General features: G+C 41.3%; 1 long non-coding RNA gene across 1 annotated transcript; it reads right to left on the bottom strand.

Annotated features, from left to right (window-relative positions):
• Positions 1 to 1,167: 1,167 nt before the first annotated feature.
• On the bottom strand, positions 1,168 to 4,301 carry LOC136009162 (uncharacterized). Its single transcript, XR_010610372.1, has 3 exons — positions 4,232 to 4,301; positions 2,238 to 2,306; positions 1,168 to 1,222 (listed from the first exon to the last, which is right to left on the bottom strand). It is a non-coding gene; the product is annotated as an uncharacterized LOC136009162 (long non-coding RNA).
• Positions 4,302 to 10,139: the final 5,838 nt, after the last annotated feature.

The raw sequence follows: 10,139 nt of genomic DNA, 5'->3' as shown, positions 1-10,139 counted from the left end.
GAAACAAAATACATAGCAAATTCAAACCAAACCAAACCAGGCCAGGTTGGATGAAGCCTTGTGTGGAATGGTTTAGTGTGAGGTGTCCCTGTCCATGGCAGGGGGATTGGAACTAGATGATCTTGAGGTCCTTTCCAACCCTAACTATTCTATGATTCTATGATTCTATGAAAAAAACACAGGAAAAAAACTTCAAAGACACAACAGAAATGTTACAAGGATTTTTTTTTTAAACAAATGGATTCAGGAGGCAATAGCACATACTAAGTTCAGCATCCTGTTATAGGGCTCACAAACACTCTCTGTTGATTTTTAGTATACCTTTCAGTCCTTATTTATAAAATAATAACCAGTTTATTACTACAACAAGGAATTTTAACTTCTTTAACTTATATTCTTTCGAGAGACGTGCACCAAAAATTTTCCAGTCTCTGGTCTCCAGCAAACAATCAGATAATCAACGACCTCTGGTCCAGGAGGTCCCTGAATAAATGACCCAGTGACACCAGGGAGTCCTTTCTCTCCCAGTTCACCCTGTTATAAAATTGCGCCATCTAGATTTAAACAGTTTCATTTTCTGCACAAGTAGCGAAAAGTTTTTTCAACACTTCATATTATAAAAATATCCACAATATAGATCTATCTACAAATGTTGGGAAAAAAACATAAATCAACTTACTGTTCTTGTGAAAGCCTGTCCACACTTCATGTTTAAGTAACTATTGGTTGAACTGTGTATTTGTTTTTTTAACTTGAATTAATATTTTGTGCCTGGCTTTTGTGCCAATGCAATAACCAGAACAGACGCATTATTTCAATTTCCTTTTCATTCAGAGTGACACTCACAAAATATGATAATAACAAATTAATGTTTCAAAGTAAAAATTTGCGAAATGCTCATGGTTAGAATCATTTGGACAACCTTAATTTAGCTTCTCAGTCCTCATGCATAACTACAAGGTCTGTGATTCTACGTTTACCTATTCTTTTTCTCCTTTGAAATTTTGTATCATTCAGGACAGGGGATGAAAATATTTCTGCTTTTTGTTTTTTCTGCTAAGTCTCCAAGAACCCGATGTTTAAGAAATCTGGACATGACATAAATTCCATACATCCTTTTATAAAATACAAAGTGGAAGAACAAGCTTACTTTTGGTCCTGCTGGGCCTTGTACTCCTTTAGAACCAGGCAGTCCTTGGGATCCTTTTTTTCTGAGGTCACTCTGAGGAAAACAAACCTTTATCAATCATAGCCAAGATTCATTCATAACTGGAAGATACACAAATACCCATAATATGTGGCAAATGAAGCACCGACTCTGGTTGTGGTGCAACCGAAATCATTTATTGAGTGAGCTTACACGCTTTTTATAGACCCCTGCCTAGCAATTAGTAATTGTTAGCATTGGTTAGTTTCTTTTCAGTACTTTTCACAACATCATACGCTTTTCCCAGCCAGTGACATTACTGATCACGCACCTTTTCAACCAATCACATTATTGTCCATGTGCGTTTGCTAGAACACCATATTTGTACCAGGATGTCTAAGCACATTTTTCTGTTACCACTTTCTGCTACATTATTACTTTCCATTTTCCTTGAACACACGTTCTTTTGTCCCCTCAGTCCGCACTGGAGTCTCATTAGCTCCTGGGAAAGTCCCGGGTACAACATTACATCTTTGTCTTCAGTAACTTCTTTGTTTCAATATCTATAGTTCTTGGAGATTATCTCAGTGTTTTAACTTTGATTCCTCTTGACTCCCATGGTTTGCAACTGATGAGGGTCAGGATTTTAATGCTGTCATTGAGGTCTGCTGGCGCAGCTTCTTGTGCAGCATTCCCCACAATAACATATATTATGTATACATCATCTTAATGATGCCCATAACTAGAAAGGTATTTAGATGCTCCACTCCAACTGAAATCCCACTCAGTTCTAAAATCTTCCCCAAATGTCCCAAATTTAACCAGGTGAGAGATAAAAGCTGTCTGCCTACTAACACATCTTTCCGCGATTTAATTTTGGTTTCAGATATCAAACTAGTCACCTAATTTCTCTGATTTTGCTGCACTTGATCAGACTAAGGAACATATCACTCACAAAACCTTTTAAATCACCAGTTAAACTACAGATGCTACTTTAAGATATAATGAATGAAAAAATAGACTAGAATCTGAACACTTATAAGACCTTCTAAAGTTGCAGTATTTCTCCAGTGTGCATGTCACGTCATACCTTTTGGTCTATATCTCCTTTGGCAGCGGGTCCTTCTGAGCCTCTTGGACCTTGATCTCCCTTTTCTCCCTAATAGAGATCAGATGGTTAATCAATTCTCATGTAGCTAATTTTATTGAATCAATAGACTTATGTGAAACAATGCTTGCATAAACACTTTACCCAGAAATGTCAATAAATACCTGGTTAATTTTTTTCACAAAAAGTAAAGAAGTATTCTGTGTTCTTAAACCTCTTCCACCCTCCTGCATTTATATTCCTCATTTTCACAACTCATTACAATTCATTACTCAACTGTAATAGTGCCATTTGCAATTGAATCAATCTTTTGTGGGATGAATTACATGCATAAACTCATATGAAGAAGAGAAATACTTTCAGTTATCAGAAAAGATTTTGGTTTACCAATTTTAAGAAAAACAGCTTTTAAGAAGCAGTAATTTTAGGCAACTCTGTAGCCAAAGGCCAGTCTAGGCATCAAACATTAGCCAGAAGCATCACTTCAAATAATTAGTAAATAATCTACATAAAATGTTCTCTTAAGGAACATTATTATTTGTGCATCATATAAGTCAGATTAATATATTGGAATGCCTGTACATAATTCAGAAAGTGAAAAGTAGATTAAAATTAAGTTTAAAAATCCATTTCTGATTTGAGCTGTTGATGGAAGTGGCATTACAGAGCCTGATGTTAATAGGCATCAGAGTACATCCCACTACTGTGACACAGCTTCAAACATGAAAATAACTGCCTTAACATCACCATGCTACCCACTGCAAGCATCAGGCTGTTCTTTGCACAGTCCCAAATATCCAAGGTAGCTGCTCAGTACTAGTATTTTCACCTACAATGAATTACACCAGTTAAGGTGAGAGCATCAAGCTGATAATTGGAATAAAAGCAATACTCAAGAGAATACCCCAGCATTCCCAAATACAAAAGCCACCTGTAACTTTAACCCAATATTTACTTGTAACTCTGATGTTTCCCTTCTGAGACACTGAGGTCTTCTTGAGCACTTACATAGTGGGTGATTTAAAATATAATAAAAATAAGCAGCAACAGAAATGCTACATATTTTTCCATAGTGGAAGGCTTACTGACCCAGGTGTAGCTTGTCAAACTGGATTTGCACTGTCCTCGTAGATGAGAAAAACACGAAGCTGCATTCTTAATAGATGCTTATTACAGCTATTCAGATATCTTCTGAATAAAGACTTGAAGCCAAAAAGTGCCGATTTGCCTTACTCTGAATCATGTTCTGTTCATCAATTCTACACATTGGCCAGCAGCTATCCTCATTTAAAAGCTGCACAGTAGCAGTCCGTCGAGGCACCTGGATTCTCAGGAGCAATTCAAGAATCAGCTAAAGCACTGTGTTTTGCCCAATGAGCAGCTCATTCTATTTGGAAAGAGTAAAATTAAAAGCCTCTATTTAACTTATTCTAAATTGACTATTTTGAGCATTCAGCTTTGCACTCCTCTAAATTCCTGTCCACCATTTTGAATTTATGCTTCTTTTTCAGTATGTGGCAGAATGTCTCTTAAAATCTCAGAATTTCCCTTGGAAACAAGCAGTTCTAGTTTCAGCTGTTTGTGATTGTGTCTGTACCAGGCTGACGGGTTTCAGTCATAGTTCACCACCCTGCCAGATACCCTAAGTCACATCAACATGAGCATTACTCCTTGGTATCAGGAAATATCTGAACAGGCTGTGAGGAACAGGCTAAAGGTATAACCTATCTTTTCTCCAGGAAGATTGTGAAGTTTAACAGTAGTCAACAGCCCACAGAAGGCACGACAGCTAAATCAGACGCAGATTCAGATGGTTTATTGGAAACATTTCAGCTAGCCCAGTTCCTTTTCCCTGGCAGAAGTATTGGCACATGCCCTCCTACATGATGAACTCCTTTACATTGCATACCTGCAAAAAAATGGCTTGTTCTTCTTTTGTCTATATCTTTTACATGTGGTAAAATATATTTTCTTACCTTTTTTCCTGATTTCCCAGGATATCCCTGCACCCCTCTTTCTCCTGGGAGTCCTGATAGACCAATATCTCCCTTAAAAAAGAATAAATAATTATATGTGTACTTCAAGTAAGTCTGTATTCTGTAAAATAGACTTAACAGTGTGTTAAAAAATAATTCATGATACACAATATTTTTTCTCAAATAAACATTGTTATTCCCAGTAAGTTAAATACTCTGCAGAGCCTGTATTTTTTTCTATTTATACAATCTAAAGTAAGTATTTAAAATTTCTTTCCAAGCTCATCACCTACTTCTTAAATCTTAAAAATGTAAATATATTTACATTTTTTCCGCGAGGGAAAGCATGATAGAATGCTGTTTGTTATTCTGTGCACAAGAACAATATTATACAAACGTAATTTACTTGAAAATTCAAACATCTGGGACTTGTGGAATGGCCAGCCAAAAATGCCTAAATGGAGTTGTTGACTGGAGACTAACACCTTGCTGGCTGTACAAATGGGTCTAGGCAGTACTTTTAAAAATTGCTACAAAGAGTTGAAACTATCCATAGGAACTAGTCCTGCCAAGTACTTCTTCAACAACCCTGGGAAAAATCACCAGCAGCAAGACGTGTCATCTTACCCAAGATTTTGGAAGCCCTACTTAGATCATTAAGGACAGGGTATGCAGTGTTTAAAATGGCAGCTGAAGTCAAAGCAGTGTTTAATGGCTCTTCTAACATGTAGGCAATGCAACCACCACTGTCACACAGACAGGGCTTTTTTTTGTCCCAAATCACTGCAGGGGAACAGAGGTAGTAATGTTTCCCACAGGCTTTAGAAATACCTCATGAGCTTAGGAAAGATGGGCAAACTCCTTCTAGCTATGGCTGCAGTAATGATTTTAGGAGAGAAGGTGGGAGATCTAGCATAGCATTTTACATTTAAAAGCTAAAACTGTGAATTTAAGTGAGTATCTGTCACTGAAATTCTTCTTATTTTGATCATAGTCAATTTATACCAAAAATCTTCTACTTAGTTTATCAGCAACTAGTGAAAGAATTTGAAGACCCTGGAAGGAGCAGTTACAAATAAAAATAGGCTCACTTTAAGTCCTCTTTCCCCAGTTGCTGGATGTCCTGGTTCTCCTTTTTGTCCAGGTTCACCCAGTTGACCCAAGTAACAGAAAGTCTTTTGCTTAACAAAGAGACACAATTTAGCTTCATTAATTTTTTGCACTATTTCACTAACTGGTTTATGCACAGAATTGAACTTGATGATCCTTAGGGTTCCCTTCCAACTTGAGATATTCTATGATTAGAACTATGATTCCATAGTTCTAAGTGGTCAAGTTTTCAATCAAGCAGTTTTAACTGGAAAATTCTGCTCTTTAAAAACCCCAGTAATTTGTAAGATTGCATCTATTTTATCTAACCTTGCAGTGGGCAGAAAGTCTAAGTGAATGTCCTGGGTTTAGCAGTGGCCATTTTTCTCCTTCTTGGTAGCTGGTGCAAGCTCTGTGTTTTGACTTCCAGCCTGGGAAGAGAGCTCATAACATCAATTGTTTTTAATTGTTGCTAAGTAATATTTATTCTGGCCAAGGACTTTGTGAGTCTCATGCTCTGCCAGGGATGAGGGGAAGCCGAGAGAAAGCAGAGACAGGACACCTGACCCAAGCTAGCCAAAGAGGTATTCCTTACCACAGCACGTCATGCCCAGGGAGGTAACTGGGAGTTACCCGGAAGGGCACAGTCTCTCTTCGGGAGGGTCAAACTCATTCAGCGGTGGTATCGTATTCTCTTCTCTTGTTATTTTCTCTTATCATTATTATCACTGGCGGTAGCAGTAGTGATTTGTGTTATACCTTAGTTACTGGGCTGTTCTTATCTCAACCCGTGGGATTTACATTCTCTCAATTCTCCTCCCCATCTCCCCAGGAGCGGGTAGGGTTGGGGGGGGGGAGGGGCGGGAAGGAAAGAAAGAGGGAAAAAAAAAAAGGGGGGGGTGGGAGTGAGTGAATGAGCTTTGTGGTTGGGTTTAAACCACAACAGTTCTTTTTGGCACCCAACGTGGGGCATGAAGGGTTGAGATAACGACAAATCTGACCGGATTAATAATCACTCGTCACAATGCTGATTTATTGGCTCTCAAAGTTGTTTCTCTTGATCTCACAGTTTCAGAATGCTGTACATTACATAGAGCCGGTATTTGCTGTGTTGGTGTTTTTCAAGCGTGGGGCTTGGGCTAAGGTTCTTATCTCATTGTAATTTATGATAATGACTTGTAATACAATAGAATCATTGATCATGAAACTGATCGGGCTTATGTTCCCAGTGTGGTCACCAGCTTTTTACTTTGGGAGGTATATAATAAAGGTGCTTAGCAATTGCACATCTTTTTTCTCCTTCTCGGGTGGTCAACCTGTGAAGGAGACATTCTTTTACCCTCCCAGCCCCCCTCTCAGACCATTTACAGCATCATTTGAGAGTTTTGAAGTTCTTGAATGGCCTTTTAATACTGTTGAGACCTGTTTGCCGATTGTGATGGGGATTACCATGTTGGCACTCATACAGAGTGTGTTTTGCCCACGAACATTTCGTCTGATTTCAAGACTTAAGCAGAGTCAGGTTTGAGACTTGTCTGGGGTTAGACGATATAGAAGGACCAGGAGATTTTCCCTGAGGCTGGACAGCCATGAGTGGCAGGGTGTGTGGGATAGCATGGGCAAGTATTTAGGTCAGTGGGCTCCTCCAGTACTTTGGAATTTCACCACCGAACAAGTGCAAAATCCGGAAGAATTAGTAAAACACTTAAATGAGGTGTGTGGTCAGTCTGGCCATACCGGAGACGGACAAATCACGGCAACGTGCTGGGGCTTGGCCTATGCTTACAGGGCCTTGTTCAACACTATCCAGCACCTTCAAAAGGAAAAAAATGCCCCTGCATCTGAGGGCAAAGCAACAGTCAATGCAGCTACTCCAGCTCCAAGCACAGCAGCTACACCACCCCCAGCGACAAGTACAATTGCTACTGAAACCACAGTGCAGCTAAACCAGAGGACCAATTCGTACCAATATCAGTTGCCCCTGTAAGCAAGAGAAAAATCAAAGAAGAGGCAAGAAGGGTTAATCAAGATGAAGAAACAATGTATTCACCACCCGGTCCAGCATTTGAGCAGGAGTCATCATCACATGATGAAGAAGAAGAAGAGATGACTTACCAACCTCGGACCCCAACCGGGCTATGGGATATGCGAAAAGATTTTACCTGTCAACCAGTGGAGCACATCATCACCTGGTTGCTCCGATGCTGGGACAATGGGGCTGATGGTCACGAACTAGAAGGTAGTGAAGCCAAGCAGCTGGGATCACTTGCTAGAGAAGGGGGAATTGACAAAGCAATTGCAAGAGAGAAAAAGTCCCTCAGTCTTTGGAGGTGGCTCTTGGCAGCTGTGAAAGAAAGGTTTCCATACAAGGATGATGTTGTTAGTCGTTCGGCCAAGTGGACTACTTTAGACAAAGGCATCCAGTCTCTGAGGGAATCAGCCATCATAGAGATGATCTATCACATCAAGCCAAATAACGGGGATATACCCATAGACCCAGATGAAGTCAAATGTACACGACCCATGTGGCAAAAACTAACACAGAATGCACTGTCATCATATGCCCATTCATTGGCAACAGTAACTTGGAATGACATAGTGCCACTAACAGCGGATGAAATGATTCATAAACTCCGAGAGTTCAAAGACAACCTCACCCCTTCCATCATCTCAGCTATGGAAAAACTGTCCCAGGATCTCAAACAATTGAGGGACAATCTATCTGATTATCCAGCTCCTCACGTGTACCAACACACGTCTCAGCTATTAACAAAAGGCGTCCTATTCGGGAGAGAGAAGATACAGGAGGTATACAACACGGGCCACCCTATGGTTTTACCTGCGGGATCACGAAGAAGACATGACAAAGTGGGATGGAAAACCTACTTCAGCTTTGGAGGAATGGATGAGCCAATTGAAGAGGGGAGCAAGGGCCAAGACTGATCATCCCAGGAGAGCTGCGGCTTCAGTCTCTGGTGAGCAGGTCCCCAGATGGAGTGGAAGAGCTGACTTTACTCCAGCTCCTGTGATAACGAAGAATAATCCCTTTCAATATGACTTAAGTGTTCAAAGTTGTGATGACTATTAGAGGGGCCCTGCCTCCAGCAAGGTGGAGGTAGGGGATAATCGGATTTACTGGACTGTGTGGATCAGATGGCCTGGCACATCAGTCCTACAGAAGTATAAGGCTCTAGTAGATGCTGGTGCACAGTGTACCCTGATGCCATCAAGCTGTCAAGGGGTGGAACCCATCTATATTTCTGGAGTGACAGGAGGATCCCAAGAGTTGACTGTACTGGAGGCTGAAATCAGCCTGTCTGGGAGGAAATGGCAAAGGCACCCCATTGTGACTGGTCCAGAGGCTCCATGCATCCTTGGCATAGACTACCTCAGTGTGGAGGATTAGCTTGTCGAAAAAAGGTCAAAGGTAACGCTCCCATCAACGAGCTGAAACAAGACATCTGTGTAGAACATGATGCAAACCTCTCACGCCAGATAATGAGGAAATGAAGGACACTGGCAAACAGCAACATACTATGACCAATCACAGCCAAGGCCACTAAGTGATAAGTGCATGAGAAGGAGGATGGTGGGGGGGGTGCACGGTGTAGCTGCAAAAATGTAGAAGCTACAAACCAATGATCTTGTAACATATAAAAGCTGTAAGCCAATGATCTCTCTGTAACCAAACTATAAACATGCAAGCAACGTATATAAGTATCCATCTGCTTAGCAATAGATGAGACTTGTCGGTCATCATCTGATGAGCTCGTCTCCCGGCGATTTCCCACAAATGGTGACCCCAACGTGATCCCTCGAACACCACGGTGGGACGACGTAAGTTGTGCTCGGGTCCTGATCGCAGCCACAGGACAGTCAAAGCGCCAAGATCTCAGGATTTTAAGCGCCTGAGCCTGGGTGACCGTATAGACGAGCCCGGCCGATACGCGCCGCCGAAACCTGAAGGGGCTGCAACAAGCGCGCTAAGGTATGGAAAGGCAAGCGGCGTATGATTTATTTACTGCCTTCTTACAAAAGCGGCAGGTTAAAGGGATCGACCTGCAGAAAGAGCTGCAGGGACTGTTAGCTTATGGACAGTCTAAGGGATGTTTTGTTAACCCTCACACTGTCCATAAATTAGCAGAAAGGCGAAAATTTGGAAATAAGATTTGGCAAGCTATATATAATACCCTGTTAAAACAAAAGGCTGGGAAGACAGCAGGGATCGGGAAAGCTCCGAAGAACGCAGCCACAGAAGGCAGTGACACTGTGAAACATTTGTTGGTCATTTGGAGAACTATTTTAGAGATGTTAAAGTCAAAGTTAGGTAAATTATGGCGGGTGGTACATAATGAACTTTTACAATATCAGGCAGAAAAGAAAGCTGCCGAGCAGGCACTCACGGCTCAGGCAAAAAACAGAAGTTATGAAATTGACTGGCCTTCCGCCATTCCAATGCCATCTGCTTTTTCACAAGTAATGTTGCCATCTCCACAAAATGCAAATGACACCGGAGCAAGCCCTTCAGTTTCGGAACCAACAGCTCCCCCCACCACTACGACTCTAAAATCAGAAAAGCCCTCTGTTAACCCTCTTTCAAGCAATGAGCCTATCCCTGGGGCAGAAAGTGACCTAGTGGAGGCCATAGCTAAAGAAAGAAGGGAGGCTTGGGCAGCGGTGGCTAAGGACAGCCTTGAAAAGGGGGACGATAAGGTGGCGACCTCGTTGGCATGCCCGGTGACTTTTCAGCAACACCAGGGTGGTTTGATGGCAACTGTTACCCCTTTAGATTGGAAACTGTTATCACAATTACGAGCGA

The sequence above is a fragment of the Lathamus discolor genome, chromosome 2 (genome assembly GCF_037157495.1).
Source record: "Lathamus discolor isolate bLatDis1 chromosome 2, bLatDis1.hap1, whole genome shotgun sequence".
In the NCBI taxonomy this organism is placed as follows: Eukaryota; Metazoa; Chordata; class Aves; order Psittaciformes; family Psittacidae; genus Lathamus; species Lathamus discolor.
The sequence above is the reverse complement of the archived record's forward strand: the minus strand, read 5'-3'. Positions and strand labels throughout refer to the sequence as shown.